The sequence below is a fragment of the Canis lupus genome, chromosome 21, assembly GCF_003254725.2.
Source record: "Canis lupus dingo isolate Sandy chromosome 21, ASM325472v2, whole genome shotgun sequence".
NCBI classification, from domain to species: domain Eukaryota; kingdom Metazoa; phylum Chordata; class Mammalia; order Carnivora; family Canidae; genus Canis; species Canis lupus.
The window spans coordinates 44,719,822-44,738,112 of record NC_064263.1 but is presented as its reverse complement, the minus strand read 5'-3'; the positions used below and the strand labels follow the sequence as shown (position 1 = coordinate 44,738,112).

Below are 18,291 nucleotides of genomic sequence, written 5' to 3'. Positions count from 1 at the left end.
ACAGCTAGTCTCTGGTGATCTGAGACCAGTTACTTGAACTCTGAGCCTCAGTGTTCTAATCTTTAAAATGGGAATGATAATGATAACATTCAACTTATCGGGCTGTTGTATGGACTCAACTAATTGCCATTATTACTGTACCTAGGAGACTGTGTGGCACATCAAAAGCCAGTAAGAACTTTTACCCTGTTTTGGGTACTCTTCTCAGTGCTTTATATGTGTTATTTTATTTAATCATTAATACAAGCTTGAATACTCCCATTTAAAAGATCCCAAGGGACGAAAGGGAAGGTATCCTTAATGCCGGAACAGTTTTAAAATGAGCTCAAACAAACCGGTAACAGAAAATAACCACACAAATTTTTTCAATAGAAAATGAGTATAGATAGATATTCTTGTTTTTTTTTTTTTTTGGATTAAAGACTCTTAAATATACTCCTTTAGCATTGTGTAATTCCAAATCTATAGCACTTAATTTGCTGCTTCATAAATATTTGTTAACTAATCCACACCCCCTCTGCTTCCCCCAATGAGTCATGAATTCTGTGAGGACCAACATTTTTCTTTGTGATTATCCTTGTATCTACAACACTTGGTACAATACCTGGCACAGTGAAGCCTCAAATATTTACTTGATTAAATAAAAGAATTTAAAGGGTTATGCTGAAGAATAGACATGAATTAGCTTTGTAATGATAAGAAAACACACATATATACACGAGGTTTTATTACAAGTGATTTTTTGCATTATTATATTCAGATATCACTTAAGCTTTAATCCAGGCTTATAGGATGGATTTGAGCACTTCTCCAGAGGAGCTTTAGGCAAGAGTCAGATGATAAATACTATCTTTCATGAATAAAGCCATTTTTTTTCCTTTTAAAACCAGCCTTCTTTTATTAAATTCTTTCCCCAGCTTTATTGACATATAATTGACAAATGGAATTGTAAGATATTTAAAGAGTACACTGTGATGATTTAATATATGTACCCACCCTAATGATGTTTTATCAGTAATAACGACGTTGTTATGTTGATTGGAGAAATTGTCTATATGGAAAATTGATCTATAAGCCCGATGTATTTTAAGCAAACATTGGAGGAGCTTGCTATACACATATTAGTCCTCGAGTCCCTCCACAGACTGGGAAAAACAACGGACTGGTTTTTGTTTGACTCTCAATAAACACACCTTTTAAAATACTCTTGACTGGCTATTGTGCTAAACCTAGAGATATAAAGATGAACACACATAGGCCTTGTCTGCCCTCGGGGAACTTAAAATCCAGTTTGAGAGAAAGCATTGCCGGTTAAACCATGAAAAACAATCTATTTAGATGCTATAGGATTCTTAAGAAGAAGAATATTTTTATATAAAGAATTAAAGGTAGCCTAGAGAGAAACTAGGATTTTGAACATCAGAGAAGGAACAAGGAAAAAAACATTTATTTTTATGCCTATTATTTTTACATTATTTTAAGTAAAATAATTCTTTCTCAGTGCTGAGCAGTTATACTGATATGGAGAAGACAACCCTCAAGGGTTTTTTTTTTTTTTTAATGCTTTATATTTTTAGAGAGGAATGGGGGGCCAAGGGAGAGGGAGGGAATCTTAAGCAGGCTCTATGCCCAGTGGGGAGCCCCAGGTAGAGCTTGATCTCACCACCCTGAGATCATGACCTGAAGCGAAATCAAGACTCAGCCACTTGAGGGTCTAGACTCAGCCACAAATCAACGGTGCCACCCAGGTGCCCCTATCCTCCAGGCATTTAGCACTGAGAGGTCACGTATGTCTTCAAACCCTTGAAATGGGATGTGTCATTTGTATTTTCCTGGAACGACATGTTTGAAGTTCATGTTGTTAATGTTGAGATATTTATGTTCTTGTACAGAGAAATAAACCAGGTGTTCATAGCCCATATTGGCTGCAAGCTCTTTAACAATGGTTTTGTCAAGATTCACAATGCGAATGAATTTTTTGTAAAAAAAAAAAAAAAAAACAGTAACATTAGAATTTCTGACTATAAAAGCAATACACCCATTTGCTCGCTACAGAGCTTCCTCAGCTTACAACGGGGTTATGTCCAGATAAATCCATCATCAGTTGAAAATATTACAAGTTGAAAATGCACTTAACACCCTGAGCAAGGCACGTCACAGCTGAGCCTCGCCTCCCTTAAGCGGGCTTAGGACACTCAGCTGTTGGCCCACAGTTGGGTGAAATCCTCTAACACAAAGCCTATTTTATAATAAAGTGCTGAGTAGCTCAGGTAATCCATCGAATACCGAACTGAAAGTGAGAGAGATTGGTTGAATGGGTCCAGAATGATTCTAAATGTGTCATTGTCTATCCCTGTGACCATGTGGCAGACGGGGAGCTGCGCTGGCCGCCCTGCCCAGCAGCACAGGCTGCGGCCTGCCACACGCGTACCCTCTAGACCAGCAAGGGGCCAAAATCCAAAATTCAAAGAACGGCTACTACCGAGTGCATTGGCTTTTGCACCATCATAAAGTTGAAAATTGTGATTCCAACCATCTCCAATCGCGGCCTTGTGTCTGGACTCATTTTCTGAGGATTTGCTAGGTGGCCTCCACCAGAAGCAGCAACGTAAGCGTGGCGGTCAGGAGAGAGAGCTCGCTGCAGAAAGAGGGGACAGGAATGCAACGAGTCTTTGGTTCACCAGAGTGAGAAGAGTGGCCATCAGAGGTGAAGCATCCAGATACCCATGGACATGCGAGGTTATGTGGAGCTGCGGAAGAGCGTAGACATCCTTTGAAAAGGAGGGATGGAGGAGAGAAGGCAAAGGCTAGGGGTTTAGGAAATGGCCCTGATGAAGGAATGAGCTTGAACATTTTTCCCTTCCATCACTGGGACCCACAGTTTTCACCTGCTAACTTCCTCTGGCGTGGTCAGGGTGAAATGTGTTCCAGCTTGCTTCTGTTTCACTGCGCTTTGGGAGTCCTATCCATCTTTGTGCTGCTAATTACATTACATATTCAACAAATAGTCCTTAAAAACCTACCCTACATGCATGGCATGGAAATACGGTGGCAAACAAGGAAAAGGGCCTCTTTCATGGACTTAACAGTGTTACCGAATTGGCAAGTAAACACACATCTCAAGCTTGAAATACTGCTTTTGGCATGAGAGATTTATCAGGGAGATATGGATAGTAACGCCAGGTCTGTCTACAGGCAGCAATAAGTAAGCCTCTTTTATTTGAGTTTAATTCGTTAAACTGTAGAACAAACAGATGATATTATTCCTGTTTTCACTAAAGTGATTTTTTTCCTCATTGCAGATCTTGTAAGTAAGTGTTCACGTGGTATAGTTAAGTAATGATAAAATGTACGTTTCTAGCTATTTTTTTTTCCCCTATCAGCCTTCCTCCTCCAGACAAATGTACATTTAAGGCAGAATTTAAACGTAAACCTTCAACCAACTACTCAGAATTCAGGCAGCTCTTCTGTGTTTGCAGCCACATAAAACTATAGGAGAGTAAGGCCTGGGAAGTTGTTATAATAAAATGATTTGGTGATGAGAAGAAAATGAAACAGCTGGGGCAAAATGAAGCCATGGACTCCAGGGAAAATCAAATTCATGTCCACACGAATGCTCCTACTAGCTGATGCGTTGCAAAACAAATACAATTTATTAGATAAATTTTCTATAGTGAATGTTTTTGCAGAAGCACTGGTGCACCACTACTGAATATTATAGCAATAGACAAAATAATAAAGTTTTTAATCATGTTGATTACCAATTTTTTTTTTTGCCATTTACTTCAGAAGCTGTTAAAAAAGAAGCAATTACTTGTTGTTTCATTGGGATTGATGAAAAAGTGAAATCCAATATATAAAGAATTATGAGTTCATTTTCTTTCTTTTTCCTGGTGCAGACTTTCAACACATAATAATTTATAATGCATTTCCTTCTAATTAGACTGAACTAAGATTTCAGCCAAAGCAGCCATGAGTCCTCTATTGTTTTATTTAAATAATGACTGGATGGAAACTCAACTTTTCATCCAGGGCAGAATGGAAAGCAAGTCTAGAAGGTTGCCGTGAGAAGGGCAATGACTGTTTTTATTTAAATGGAAAGTTAGCATTTTGTGACCTTGCTGTCTAATTTTTTTTTTTTTTTGTAAAGTGTGCGTGCATTTTTTATTTTTTCACAGGGAGGTGAGACTGTGCTCTGGGGTTTTCTCTGGAGGTCTATTCTCCTGGCTGGATGTGTATGACAGGTTTAGACATTAAATGGCTTTAAGCTTGTCAAAGAAAGGTTATTAAAAATGTCCCTGCCTTTCAGGCTCCGTGCTCAGTAGGAGCCCAAATGCAGTCCTATGGGGCTGTCTTTCTATTTAGTCATGTCATTTGGATCTTTGCCTATAGCAAAAAATGAGACACCATCTGTTATTTCTCACTAATGGCTGTCGGTGCTGGGCTTGCCTGGCTCGCTGTGCTTCTCCGCTTCCCACCAGCCGCTGGATGCAGCTCTGCTAACACGATTCTATTGAGAAGTGTGCTTTATTATCGAATGGGCTTAGAGATGTGGGATCGCTCACTCATATGCTCTCAAACACTATTCAAATCTAAGGTATTGTCATTATTTTGTCACCCCTGTGAAATCTATCAATGTTTTCTGTATCAGGGCCATCCAGGTTATATGCAGACATTGCCTTTGCGCTGACAATCATAGCTCCTCTTAATTCAGGCTTCTGTGAGTTAGCCTTTGAATTTTCACAAAACCCTAGATCTAGGCATTATTAGAGCCGAGGGAACAAGGAAAACAAGTTTACGTAACTTCGTTAGTTTCATGGTGATAAAGAGCAGAATTAGGATTCACCCCACTTAAGTCTTGGTCTCAACTGCTGTACTCTTCCTTCTCCAGCTAACATGCTGGTCAATTCGGGGTCCCACTTGGAAATTTGAAGCCGAAAAAACACAATATGTTGGAAGCAAATTATGTCTCCTTGGGTGATTTTCAGTGTCTGCGTTTATAAGTGCAGAAACCCCTTCTGTTCAGCTTCAGGACCATCGAGGATTTCCAGCTCCGCAGTGAGCTTTACTAAAAATTCTCCTCACTTTCCAAATGGGTATTCAGAATCCAGGGAAGATCATGTGATGTCAGCCTGTTGTCAGGTTCTCATAAGCAGCACTCACTTAAGAAATATTGGCTGACACACCACTTATCATCTGGTCCCTGATGTCTTTTTCATTTCAAAATCTCGACATAGGACAGTGCTTTGGGGGAGGGGCAAACATTTGTTCTATAGCAACAGGTAACTCTTGTATTAGGCTAAAAAGTTGGTAAATTTTTCAGCTAGGAAACATTTTTATTCCCCAGGGTACAAATTTTCTTGGCGTAGTTTAAAAGACCTTATTATGTATTAGCTCTGATAGAAGGAACTACAAATGCCGAAAGAGCCAAAAGAATGAAGCTCATTTTGATTTTTTTTTATAAATTCCAAGAAGTATTGGCTCTTAAAGACTTTGCTGTGTCTCATGTGAGGCTGAAGAAATTGGTGACTACCTTGTTGCAATGCCATTTTCGGCAGTTTTTGTTGGGTATTTACTGATGGGTTGAGCAACTTGTAAGTTGTTATGAAGTGTCAATTGTTACCCAGAATGCTAGGTTTGCAATGTTCGTGGAGGTTGAGCAAAAGGTTCTATTGTCAAATATTTTTGGGAACTATTACCCTGAAAATATATGGGTCTCTTTTGGAAAAAAAAAAAAAACCAGAAAACTTTGATCTTTAATACATCGATGCGCATTGTAAATCTCCAATGGCATAAGATTCATAGTATTTTCTAAACCTACTCATCTGTGGAAACTGATTTTTTGAAGTTTTCATGTGTGTGGTTTTCCAGGACATACATATTGAAAAATAATTATCAGATATCCCAAACTCATATTTATGCTTTATCACCTCCCCAGATAGAGCCTTTTTTTGACAGTTTTCCAGAGTGAAAGCTCATAAGCTTCATTCATGTCTTATTTTCTTTAATCTCTCACATCCGTTGGTTACCAATTCCTATACATTTTACCTCCAAACACACCCTTGGAAGTGAACTCTCCATTCCATTCCCTCGGTTCATGCCCAGCTCATGTCATTATTGTGTCTTGTCTCCATACCGGTGTGATAGCTTCCCAACTGAGTTCTCAGCTTTCCATCTGTAGTTAATGGACAAAAAAATATTTCTAAGGTATAAATTGGGTTTTAAAATCAGGTCCTTACATGACTTCACAGGTTCTCCACAATGAACAATAAAAGTCATCCTCACTGGCATAGCTTTCAAGGTCTTCTGTGATCTGACCCAGGCTTCTGTCTCTCATTTTTCCTATGCTTCAGCCATATTGGCTCTCTTATGATTTCCCAAATACGGGGTGAATTTTGTCATGTAACTATGCTTTTCCTGCTTAATCTATTTGTATAACCACCTGCCTCTCTATCTTACCCACTGATAAAATTATCACTCTGTAAGGCTGTAATTAAACTCATACCTTTTGCAAAAGCTTTCTGGCTTCTCTAGGCACAGTGATATATTTGGCCCCCTATTAGTATAGCATTTCTTAGTTCAAAGTTTATGGTGTATTTTCTGGGAAGAGGTTCACAGAGAATGTGATAGTCACCTCTGAAGATGGCCCCCAAACTCTCTGCCTCCTGGTACTCAGGTCTTTTTGTAGTCTTCTTCCAATTTTTGTTAAGCTTGGTCTACAGACCAGTAGGATACTGCATGAGTGATGGTATGTCACTTCTGATGCTAGGTCACAAGAAACATCGTGGCTTTCTTTTCTGCCTCTTTCGTGGATCACTTGCTCTGAGAAGAGCCAACGGCCATGTCATGATCAATCCAATAAAGAGGCTCGTATGGCTGGGAATGGAGTTTTTCTGACATGGCCTATAGAGAACTCCTAGAGGTCTCCTTCCAATAGCCATAGTGTGAAATGAGCCATATTGAAAGTAGAGCCTCCAGCCCCAGTCAGACTTTCAGCTGGCAGCAGCCCCAACAGAAAGCTGGACTGCAAAGTCATGACATACCATTAAACCAGAACTGTCCAGCTAAGCTACTTCCAAATTCTTGACCTTTAGTAAATGCATGAGATAATGTTATTTTAACCTGCTAAGCATTCAGGCAAATATTTATTGTATAAAGCAGATAACTAATTCAGACCATTATGTTCTCGGAAGGGTCCATGACCCAAAAAGGATTGAGAATCCTGACATGCAAAATGTTCATACTTCTATTAGCGTTTATCACTGTATATCATTACTTCTTTGCCAGGTTCTCCTTACTGTAAGCCACCTCAAAACAACAAAATTGCATTCATCATTATAACTTCAGTACCTACCACATTCCTGGAAATACAATAGGCAGTTTTTAGAAAGATTTTTTCTAATTAAAGGAAAGCTTACCTTTTATCTGGAGCTTGAAGCAAATACTGGCTTATAGAAAAGATTCAAGTTACTGGAAGGCCCTCTTAGGGGCTTTAGATGCTGTGGCATGTTTACCAACAAGGCTTAGAGAATTCCAAGGTATCTGAAAATTTAAAGATGCTCTCCTGGTAAAAGATACATAGGAAAAACACATGAAAATGAGAAACATTGGCATTAAAGGGGGATGATGGCACTTTCTTTGTCCTTCAAAAAAATCTAGACCAATGACTTCTATGATATGAGAGTCAGGGAAAAAAAATCCCATAGTCATTTTGAGGTGAATGGCTTATCCATAAAAAAGGACATGATAAACTAGGGACATCCTCAGCCTACTGTGTGTGTGTGTGTGTGTGTGTGTGTGCGTCCGTGTGTGTGTGTTTCAGGTGTGTGTGGTTGAGAGACAACTAGAAAGTGTTATTTCTGTAAAACTCAATGTCTGGCTTGAAGACATTTTTATGAGAGTCTATAAAAGGCACACAGGGCTTTTGCATAGAGTTAACCAAAGTATGTCTGCCTTAAAAAAAAGGGTTCTTCATAATTGTCCAAAACCACTGATTAAGGTACTTCATATCAATTCTAGTTTACGATAAGAAACAGATATGAAGAATATTACTTCTTTTCCTTGTTGTTTTGCAAGAGAAAGAACTCTCTTATACAAAAATGACTGAGTGGGCCATCTAGCAATGACGACTATACAGTACGCTGTACACAAAGAAAATATAGAAATTCCAGATAATTCAAAAATACAAAACCAGAAGGAATTAGAAGAAAAGAATGGGTTTATCAGAAGATAGCTGCCTTACAAGCACCTTTGTCCATTTATAGTTTTTATTCAACAGTTGAGTCAAAGTTTACAATTTTGGAGGTAAAAAATTGGTACTATCTGCTCATACTCTTGTTTTCTCACTCTTCACACTTCAGCTGCATTCAGGTTACTTCACTAGCCACAATCAGCAATAGGGAGTCAGCATTTTCAACATTTTGACATCTCTAGGGGTGGGTGGGGGTGTGGTGAGGAACAGGAAAACAAGATAAAAAACAACTTTCTTAAAATGTAAATGCTGTACTTCCAGGACATTATAACTAACTTTAGCCAGGACTGAGACTTCTGAAAATCTTACTATTATGTCATCAGAAAGAAATCACTAAAACTTTGCTTTTTCCTTGGGCAACTTGTAATGGCATCCTTTCATCAGAACTTTGCCTCTGTGGAGGACTAGTTTGCTTTGCTCTTATTTGTTTTCTTTTGTTCTGTGTTGTTTTGTTTTAAAGAGGGAGGGGCAGAGGGTGAAGGAGAGAGAGAATCCCAAGCAGCCTCCATGTCTGGCACGGAGCTCCACCCCGGGCTCCATCTCACAACCTGAGATCATGACTTGACTTAAAATCAAGAGTCAGATGCTCAACCAACTGAGCCATCCAGGCGCCCCCGTTTGTTTTTAATTGAAAGTATGTCATTCACAAAGTCCTTTCATTGAAATGGACTTAAATATTCAACATCTCCAATACCCTTTTAACATCTCTGCAAGATTCTATCCAAAGTGTGATCTAGCTTACACTTACACAGCTCCAAAGACAGAAACTGGTTGCCTTCAAAACATTGACACAGGAAGTTCTTTTTTATTTTAAACTAAAATAGTTTTCTATACCTCCACCCAATGGTACTGTAGCAGGCCAGTTCCCCTTCTAGAAGACAGGGTATCTGGAAAGCTCTCACACTGCCCAAGTCTACCCCACTTTCATCCCACCATTGCCATCTGCTATTGAAATTAAGCATAAGACTTCTCTGGGTTCGCATTTCTTTTAGTCCAGGAATGGGCTCCTCCTTCCTGATGCAAGAGTTTAGTGCATGCCCTTTCCCAGCCCTGCATGTTCCCTCATCATTTACCTAGTTAACTGTTAACTCGTCCTCGGAGCTCAGCCCAACTGTTGCTTCTTCAGAGAAGCAGTGTCATACACTGCCCACAGATCCCCAGTTACGCCTATTTAAAGCACACAGCACATCTTCATTGCTTTTGTTACAGTCAGTAATTTTATATCTGTGCGACTGTTCGGTAAATGTCTGTGCCCCCCAGTGGACTCCATGCTCTATAGGGCAGAGAACTCTGGATCCCCAACACTGGCACATGCCCCACCTCGTACATAATAGGCATTCAATAAATAGTTGTTGAATAAATGAATGAAAGAATTCCTCATAGGTCATGGGCTTGATCATCTTAACAACCAAGGAGCTCTTCTCTTTAAGAGAAGAGAGTTGCCCAGGATTGTTTTGACCAGCAAACCATAGAATGGATCTGTTGCATTTCTTACTTAGATATATATTATGATTAGTTTAATGTGGCTCAGGACCTCTGGTAGTCACAACACCCTGCATGACCCTATTGATCTGCAGAAAGATTTTTCCTCCGGTGGTGCTGGTATAGCTTCACCCTTACCCTACCCCCCATTTTTGTTTTTGGTTTTTTAATCCAGGCATAGGAGCTGACACCAACCAGACTGTAACCAAAAACATCAAGGGCCTTGTCTTGTACATATAGGAGATTTCCCCAATCTTTTAGAAGCAATAAGAAGCTAGTTTTGGTCCAGGGTTTGGCCAGTATTAATCAACTCTGCTAGAATCCTAACTACTTAAAGACAGGTCCTTAGCCCTATAGAAGGTCTGAATACTAAACTAACTGACAGGAGGCGCAACCTAGTCAAAACTCAAGTTTCAAAGTTGGCCCAAATCAGAATTAGGAAAAAAAATGCAATTTGGTGTCTAAAGGGGACATTTAGACCCTATACCATTTCTGTACTAGATTTCCTGCCTCACTGGAAGTAAATAAGACTCTAGATGGGAGATTAAAAAGGACACTAGAACCCAGCGGAATTACTGGGGCCACAGAATTCCAATTCAAACAAGGATGATCACCAGGGTCATCATATGACTAACATTTGAGAGTGCAGGAGAGGGGGGTTATTAAGAATAATATGAAGACAGTGAGTGTCACAGGGGGCAATCTTTGTAAACCAAGATGTATGGTCATCGTAGTGATAGCTTAATTTTTCAGTCCTACCTGCTTCTGACGCTATTAACTATTTCCTGCTTTATTTTTCTCATCTGCAAAAAGAAAGCAGATCATATTTACTTGATGAGTAGTGTTTAACACACCATTGACACAGTGTAGATGCTCAAATTTAATTATTATTGATCACTCTACTCGCCCTAATACTGACTCAGAAATTGAGGTATTGCTTCTGGAAAGAGAGTCAAAGAGGCCCCAGCAGACATAGCACTGTGCCAGTAGAGACAGAGAAAAGTAGGTGTAGCAAGGCAGAGATTTGTTTTAGCTTAGCTGTGTGTGGGCTGGGGTGTTGGCTTTCTAATTGCCATCAAATGGTAGAACTCAAGAAATTGTCTTGCCTACTCCTGTGCCCAGTACTAACCAGTGAGGGCAGTACTCCTTCCAGGGATGTATTTTTAACAACTAACACTAGAGGCCTAAAGCAATTAGTGGAGCAGCTGTTTGATTTCTGAGCCAAGTACTCAGGAAAACCTGTGTATGAGGAGAAAAGAAGAAGGCATGATTCGTCTGTAGATTTAGAAGCCCAGGCCCCATCCCAGCGGAATACTCCCAGGCAATAACACTCAATTCTCCCAAACTCACACTTCATTTTCTTGGTTCATGTATGTAGGATTTCCATTGTTCTTCATTCTTTCTGAATATTTTTCCAAACATTAGAATCTTGAAGGCAAGTTTCCAGGGAAGGGAAAGAAAACACAAAACAGAAGAAAAGATAATGGACAATGGCTGGTTCTCTTTCTTTCTTTCTCTTTCTTTCTTTTTCTTCCTTTCTTTCTTTCTTTCTTTCTTTCTTTCTTTCTTTCTTTCTTTCTTTCTTTCTTTCTTTCTTTCTTCTTTCTCTTTCTTTCTTTCTTTCTTTCTTTCTTTCTTTCTTTTTTTCTTCTTTCTTTTTTTTCTGAAAGTTTTCAGGTAGTTTGCCAACTTCAAAACACAGTGATATGCTAAAGATATAGCAATCAGATAAAATAGGAGCCAACTAGCACAAAATTAGCATCTTCCTGGGAAGTCAGAGAATGAGGGAAGCTTCCAGGACTCGCTTCCAATTCCTCCTCATTATTCACAAGATGGAGCTGGCAGTAAGGCCGCGTGGGGTGGAAAGTGTTGGTGATCAAGACAGCTAAGTTCGCATTCACAGCTCCTCTGGAAGAAAGTGGAGGGGTTTCTGTCCTCAGCCTTGGGGAGGTGGGAGAGGAGATAAAACACTGGAAAACTGTCTCAACACTTTCTCTGTCTCTTGTAGTGAGAAGAAGAATGACATAGTGATGAAGAGTCGACTTTGGAGCTAGACTGTTGGGCTCCGATCTCTGCTCTACCCTATTAGCTATGAGACCTGGAACATATTATTTCACCTCTTTACACCTCGTTTTTCTCATCTCTAAAGTGAGAGTAATTCAACCTCATAGGATCTTTTTGAGGACTAAATGACTTAACACATGTCAGGTTTTAAGGTCTGGCTCAGAGTAAGTATTCTATGAGGGTGGTCTGTGGTGATGGTGATAATGACGATGGAAATCCTCTTGCCTCCCCTTGTCCTCACTTCAGGTGCATCAAGAGCCCATATCCTTTCTTACACAATTCAAAGTGTCTTACCATTGATTCATCCACTCAATAAGCAAACTTGTGCCTTATCATCTCTCTGTGCCCAGTGTCTACCATAGTGTCTAGGATATGGCATTTCCTAAATGTTTATTGAACTGAACTATTGTACATGCTTATGTACAATATAGAGCAATGCACACTTGGGATCCCAATTTGACAGGATCTTAAGTTTACTTAAGATGTCTAAATGAAAAAAGAAATCCCAATACAGTGCATACCCTAACTACATGAGATGCACTGTGACATTTTTTTTTTCCGCATTGATTTCTGTTATGTCCTGTTTTAGTCTGGTGGAGTTGATTTTATCACCACAATACGTGTTTTTAGGCACTCTCCCCTATTGCTGCTATCCTTGTTTGCATATATTGAGTTTCATGGTCCTCATCTGTGGAAATGCAAAGTTCGATCAATGTTCAAATGTTTGGTTCCAAAAGACATTGACGTTTCCAGTGAGCTAGAGGGCAAAAGTCCAAGAGTGGCTAAGTTACATGGAGATTTAGACCCCTAAAAAACAGTCGAGCATTGTAGAAGTAGTCAAGCTTAATGGGTTGCTTGAAACCAGTGACTGTTAGTTGAACTTTCCTAAAAAGTACCAAAAAGAAAAGAAAGGAAAAGAGAAAAATAAAACCAAGAGGGGCGGGGGGAGGGGAGAGTAAAACTCCAAGAGAACCTGAATGACCTCCATTTAAGAATTCAAATCTCAGGGATCCCTGGGTGGCACAGCAGTTTAGCGCCTGCCTTTGGCCCAGGGCGCGATCCTGGAGATCTGGAATCGAATCCCATGTCCGGCTCCCGGTTCATGGAGCCTGCTTATGTCTCTGCCTCTCTCTCTCTCTCTCTCTGTGACTATCATAAATAAATAATAATTTTAAAAAATTTAAAAAATTCAAATCTCAGTCTCTTTGGGTTAATAACAAAATCACCTTGGGTGGAGTCATTATCTTTCTAAAATCATAAATTTGAGTGTTAGCTAATCAGCTAATCTCAAAACATGGTACCTTTTATAAATTCGTATTTAAGTTTTATTCAGGTAGCTCTCTTACTGCTTTCACCCCTCTAAAGAAAGATTTTATCCACAGTCTTGGCAAATGGGGATCTGGAGCCCCACATGGTGACATCATTGTGCCAGGGCCCTTCCTTGGGTTAGGGTTGGAGGGGGAGTGTTGAGAGGGGGTAGATAAAGGGAGGGTGAGCAATTGCAGCAAAAGAATACTTTGAACTTGCTGATCTAGTCTGGATTGTATGAAGATGAGGAAATTCATTAATAGGTAGGGCACATCAGAATGAACCGGTCATCCATAAAATCCAAACATATGCTAAAAGCTTGCCTTTCCATCTGTACCTTGTGGATTTGGTTTTAATATCGTGCTCCATTTTGAAGGATTTGCTCAAATCAACAGTTCAAAAATGATTCACAAGGGAAAAGCTTGGATGAAGAATTCCTGTTCATGTTTTATTAATGGAATTTGCCATTAAAATGAAAAAAGCTCCCCCCCCCACAACAAAATAGCCCCTTATTTCTCAGATTGCTTTTATAATTGTTATTTTGGGTTTTATTTGAGGTTGCTTGAGATTTGTTTTTAATTTTGAACACAATCTTAATAGAATTCATCATTTTTGTCTGCTGACTAAACTCTGAGGAAGCATCATCTGGTGGTTGTCCCCTGTGCCTCTAATTGCTTAATTAACATTCAAATCCAAGGTTTTAGGAAAGGATTGGTATTATTATAAGTTATGAGATACTTAATTGCTGCCATGACACCTTTGAAGCTGTCATATAGTATCTATAAAGAGATTCGTGGGAGATGGGTCTAGCTTGAGATGAAATGAAAAATCACAGGTTTTTAAAGAACAATGTGAATAATAACTCAGAGATTAGCATTCCTCTTCTAGAAAAAGAATGCTTAACCATGAAATTTGTAACTCAATGCTGTTTATTCAATCCAATAAATGAATAACTTTCTAAAAATACCCATGGATTTAAAATTTTTTAATGTCCTTTTCAAGCAATATTTAAACCAGTTAGGTGCCAGTATATTTCATTTTATTCATGAATTTCAGAGAATTTCATAAATAACTAGTCCACTTGAGGAAAATATGGCACAAGAGAACTCATTGAGGCACATTTAGAGAATATGCCCCATAACCAAGTACAACTTCTTTGATGTGTACATGTAAAATATTTTATCTGGAAAATATTATTCCCCCCAAATAATTACAGGTACCTCTTCCTCCTATAGGAATAATTTAATTTGTAACATAATCTTTTAAATTTTGCAAAAGAAAAACAGAAGTAACAACTTATGGAATTGTTTACACAAACTCAAATCAGAAAAAAAAGTGTTTTGTTGGAAAAATACAAATCAATAAAGGAAAAAAAAGTCAAGATTATAGTGGATAGATGGATAATGAGCACACATAAATAATTCAAAAATGTGGAAATGTTAAATAAATATTAAATAAGAATGTGTAAACATCCTTAATAAACAATCAAAAATGCAAGTTGAGGGGCACCTGGGTGGCTCAATAGGTTCAGCACCTGCCTTAGGCTCAGGTCATGATCTTGGGGTCCTGAGATACAGTCCCACATTGCCTTGCCAGGCTCTCCCTCTGCCCTTCCCCTCCCCCGACTCATGCACTCCCCTCTCTCATGCATCTGTGCTCTCTCACTCTCTCCCAAATAAATAGAGAAAGAAAATCTTTTAACAAATTATTTTAACAAAGAATAATAATATTTAATGTCACAAAATGGTGGGAAACCTGTACATTCACCACTGGTCATAGAATAGATTGATATAACATTAAAAAAATAATTCATTAGTATCAATCGACTGTAAAATATTTTATATAATTAAGGTGACTAATCTTGTGTTAATTTTTCCAAAGAAATTTTTCAAAGGAAGTAGAAAACGTAGAAACATGCTTATGTTGGTATCATCTGTTAGTGCAAAGAAATTGGAGACTGCATTAGCACCTAAAACCAGGGGAAAGTCATTCAGTGGTTTCGTCGGCCAAGAAGGTTGAAAATTGTTAACAACTTTAATAATATTATTTATAATGTAATACTAGGTGAGGAGTAGGATAGGAAATTATATTTATGCCAAAATAAGAAGATATGCATGATGAAAGAGCACAGAAATAGAGAAATGGTTGCTGTGTTGGAGTAGTGGAATTATAGGCGGTATTGAAGAGACAACGTACTACTGGAGAACGAAATAGGTCAAGGTGGGGCTGGTGTTTGTTGGTTGTGCCATCTTTTAAAATTATAGCCTCTATGAGTCTCATTTTTCTCTATTGCAAAATGAGGTCACCCCTACTTCATAAAGTCGTCGGTGCTGAATGACATTATGCGTATACAGCGTACTATGATCACGCTATTCATGGCAGTCCTGGCACCAAACAGTATGTAAAAGTCCAAGAAGAACTTTCATAAATCATTATAGGAACGTCTTCCTGACTTTAAACACTGTGATTAGACACTGTCATAAATGCAGTTGTATCAAAAGCTCTGGTGATGACCCCGAATGGAAACACACACGCATACACACACACACACACACACACACAATCTTGTTGGATCTTGAAAGGTAATTATGAATATATCCCTTTCCCTGGCAGGCTGAGAAACTCAATGAAGGTATAACCACTAGCAACAATTATAACTGGACATTTACTGAATGCTCATATATGCTATGAACTGCCTATTCACCTCATAGCCATTAAGTCACATAAAACTCCGAATAATTCCATGCCGTAAATACTATTTTTATTCTAACTTCAAAAGAGAAATGGAGACCAACAGAAGGTAAGCGCCTTCTCTCAGCTTTGCACTCAGTAGCCAGAGCCAGAATGTAAATCAAGCCACTTGTTCTATAAACCCAGAGAGCAGACATTCAGAGAGGAATATGAGTCATAGCACAGTTTTTGATAGCTACAAAGACAGTGACTTTCTTTGCACAAAAGGCAACTCACAAAGTGGGATGTTTATGAATGGCCGAGGAAGATGTTTGCTCCATAGGGTTTCTTTCTGCTTGGGATGCATAGTTTGTAGGAAGATGCTTCACTACCTTGAAGGAAGTTACAAGCACCTCCCAGGTGAAATGATCTCTGCTGCGCTGCAGGTTTACCATAAAGGTCACCCAATTTTGTAATGGTTAATTATAGAATTGAATAACCAAAACTTTAGAAAGTAGGAACTAATTGGCCAGTGTAATGTCCTTGCCTACCACGTCTGCGAGGAGACAGATGCCGAGCACATAAACATGTGAGAAGGTCATAGTTCTCTGACCAAAAACAAAACTCCATGAACTTACAGTGGTCCTTAACCTCTTTTGGTGCCCTGGTGCTGTTAAACGGTTGAAAGCTATGGAATTTTTCACGAGAAAAATGAACATTTGTATCCCATTCACAATTTTATGCATGATTTCAAAGGACTGGCAGTCCCTGCTCAGGACCGTTCAGGAGGGGCCCCTGTATCCCAGGACAAGCATCACAGGCAGAGGGATGACAGTGACTGGGTGGTGATAATGTGGATAGATTGCCTATCCCAGGGAAGGCCTCTGCTAAAATAGCATTTTAGCAGAAAAGTGAAGAAGGTCAGAGAGGGAGCTCTGTGCGTATTGAGGGGAAAGTTTCCCAGGGAAAGGGAATGGCAAGTGAAATACCTTGGAGTGGAAACTTGTAATAGCTTTTGCTGACAATCACATTCATGGTAATAGCATCAGTCGGTACTTAACAAGCTTCTGCTAGCATCTCCTGAGTGCTAGGCCCCAGCTGAGCAAACTTTTAACACAGTCTTTCTCCTTGATGGGCTCAAAATACAGGATTGAAACCATTCACTTGCAGTCTGTCTGCTAACATCCCAAAGGGCAGGGATGTGCACCTTGTCCACAGTGGGAGAGCACTACAAAGATGCAGGGCAGAGGGTATGGATAAAGGGAGGGTAGGCAATCAGGATTTGGCAATTGAGACTTGGCAATCTATTGACAATAGGTGTATAGTGAAACATAACCCAATAGGTCTTGAATGGTGTACACTTTAATGGTGTTATGAGAAATGATTTTTTATTGTATTTGAAACAAAAACATTATTTTTATGTTACTAGTATATACTGGTTTTCATGAGTTGAATAATACAATAGGTTTTTTAATTGGATTTTACAAGCATTATTGCAAAAGCGAAGTTGAATTAAGTAAAAATAATGAGTCAATGTAATGCAAATTGTACCATTAATAGTGGCATAAGTGGAAGTGGCAGAGATGGAAGAGAAGTATCATCCGGATGGAGAAAGCAGCATGTACGATGGTCCAGAGGAGTAAAGTACATGATACGGAGTATGACAATATACCCCATTGATGGGACACCCAGTGGATCCCACCCTATGCTAGACTCCTGCGCGGTATCTCTAATCCCCTGGGTGGTCAGTGAACTTCAACTCTTGCCCTGGTACCATAGGCAAAGGATAGCACACAATAGGCCCATAGCCGATATCTGCTGGTTAATAGAATTACTCATAGACTCATTCAGAGAACTTATATAAATATCTTCATCCAGAACCCAAGTCTCTCAAAATCAAGTCTCATTTTCAGTATTCTTACTCCTTGGAAGGAACAATTTTACCTTTTTAAGGGCTGCCTCGATTTGCTTTTTATGGTGAGCGCTCAGATTTCCAAATGACTAGCTTCGCCCAAGGCTACGAGAGTTGAATGTATACAGACAAAGCAGGCCCAGATTCACAGTCAGAGAGAAATATTTATAAACTAAGATACTGGGAACTATATTCAGAAAAATAAATGGAAACTCTTCCCTTAAGCCTAAGCCTGAGGAACAGCTACCATCTGCCTCTCTTGGCCCAAGAGCCTGTGTTTGAATCATGCTGCTACTTTCCCTCAGAAAACCCAGTCAAAACAAGGTTTTCAAGGCAATTGCTCTTTTAAGTAGAGCTTGATTTAGTGTGGATCTGATATATGTATACTGTATGCATTGGAATTCCAAAACTGCCCTCTCTCCAGCGTTCACCATAGGAGTAAGTAGTATCACCAGTTATTCAAATACTCAGAACAAAAACCCTGGCCTTGACTCTTCTTTATGTAACACTCCACATTCAATCCACCAGGAAATACTGTAACTCAATGTACAAGTTATATCTGAAATCCTATTCCATTCCATCTCTACTCTTGCACCTTTTTTTC

The 18,291-nt window shown here is 39.2% G+C and overlaps 1 long non-coding RNA gene across 2 annotated transcripts in view; it reads right to left on the bottom strand.

Annotated features, from left to right (window-relative positions):
- Positions 1–710: 710 nt before the first annotated feature.
- LOC112667761 (uncharacterized) overlaps positions 711–18,291 on the bottom strand; it is a 102,913-nt gene continuing 85,332 nt past the window's right edge. For both annotated transcript variants that reach the window (XR_003141303.3, XR_003141301.3), the window contains 2 exons: positions 7,419–7,564; positions 711–6,175 (listed from right to left, as the gene is read on the bottom strand). This is a non-coding gene — a long non-coding RNA (uncharacterized LOC112667761). The remainder of the gene's footprint in view (positions 6,176–7,418; positions 7,565–18,291) is intronic.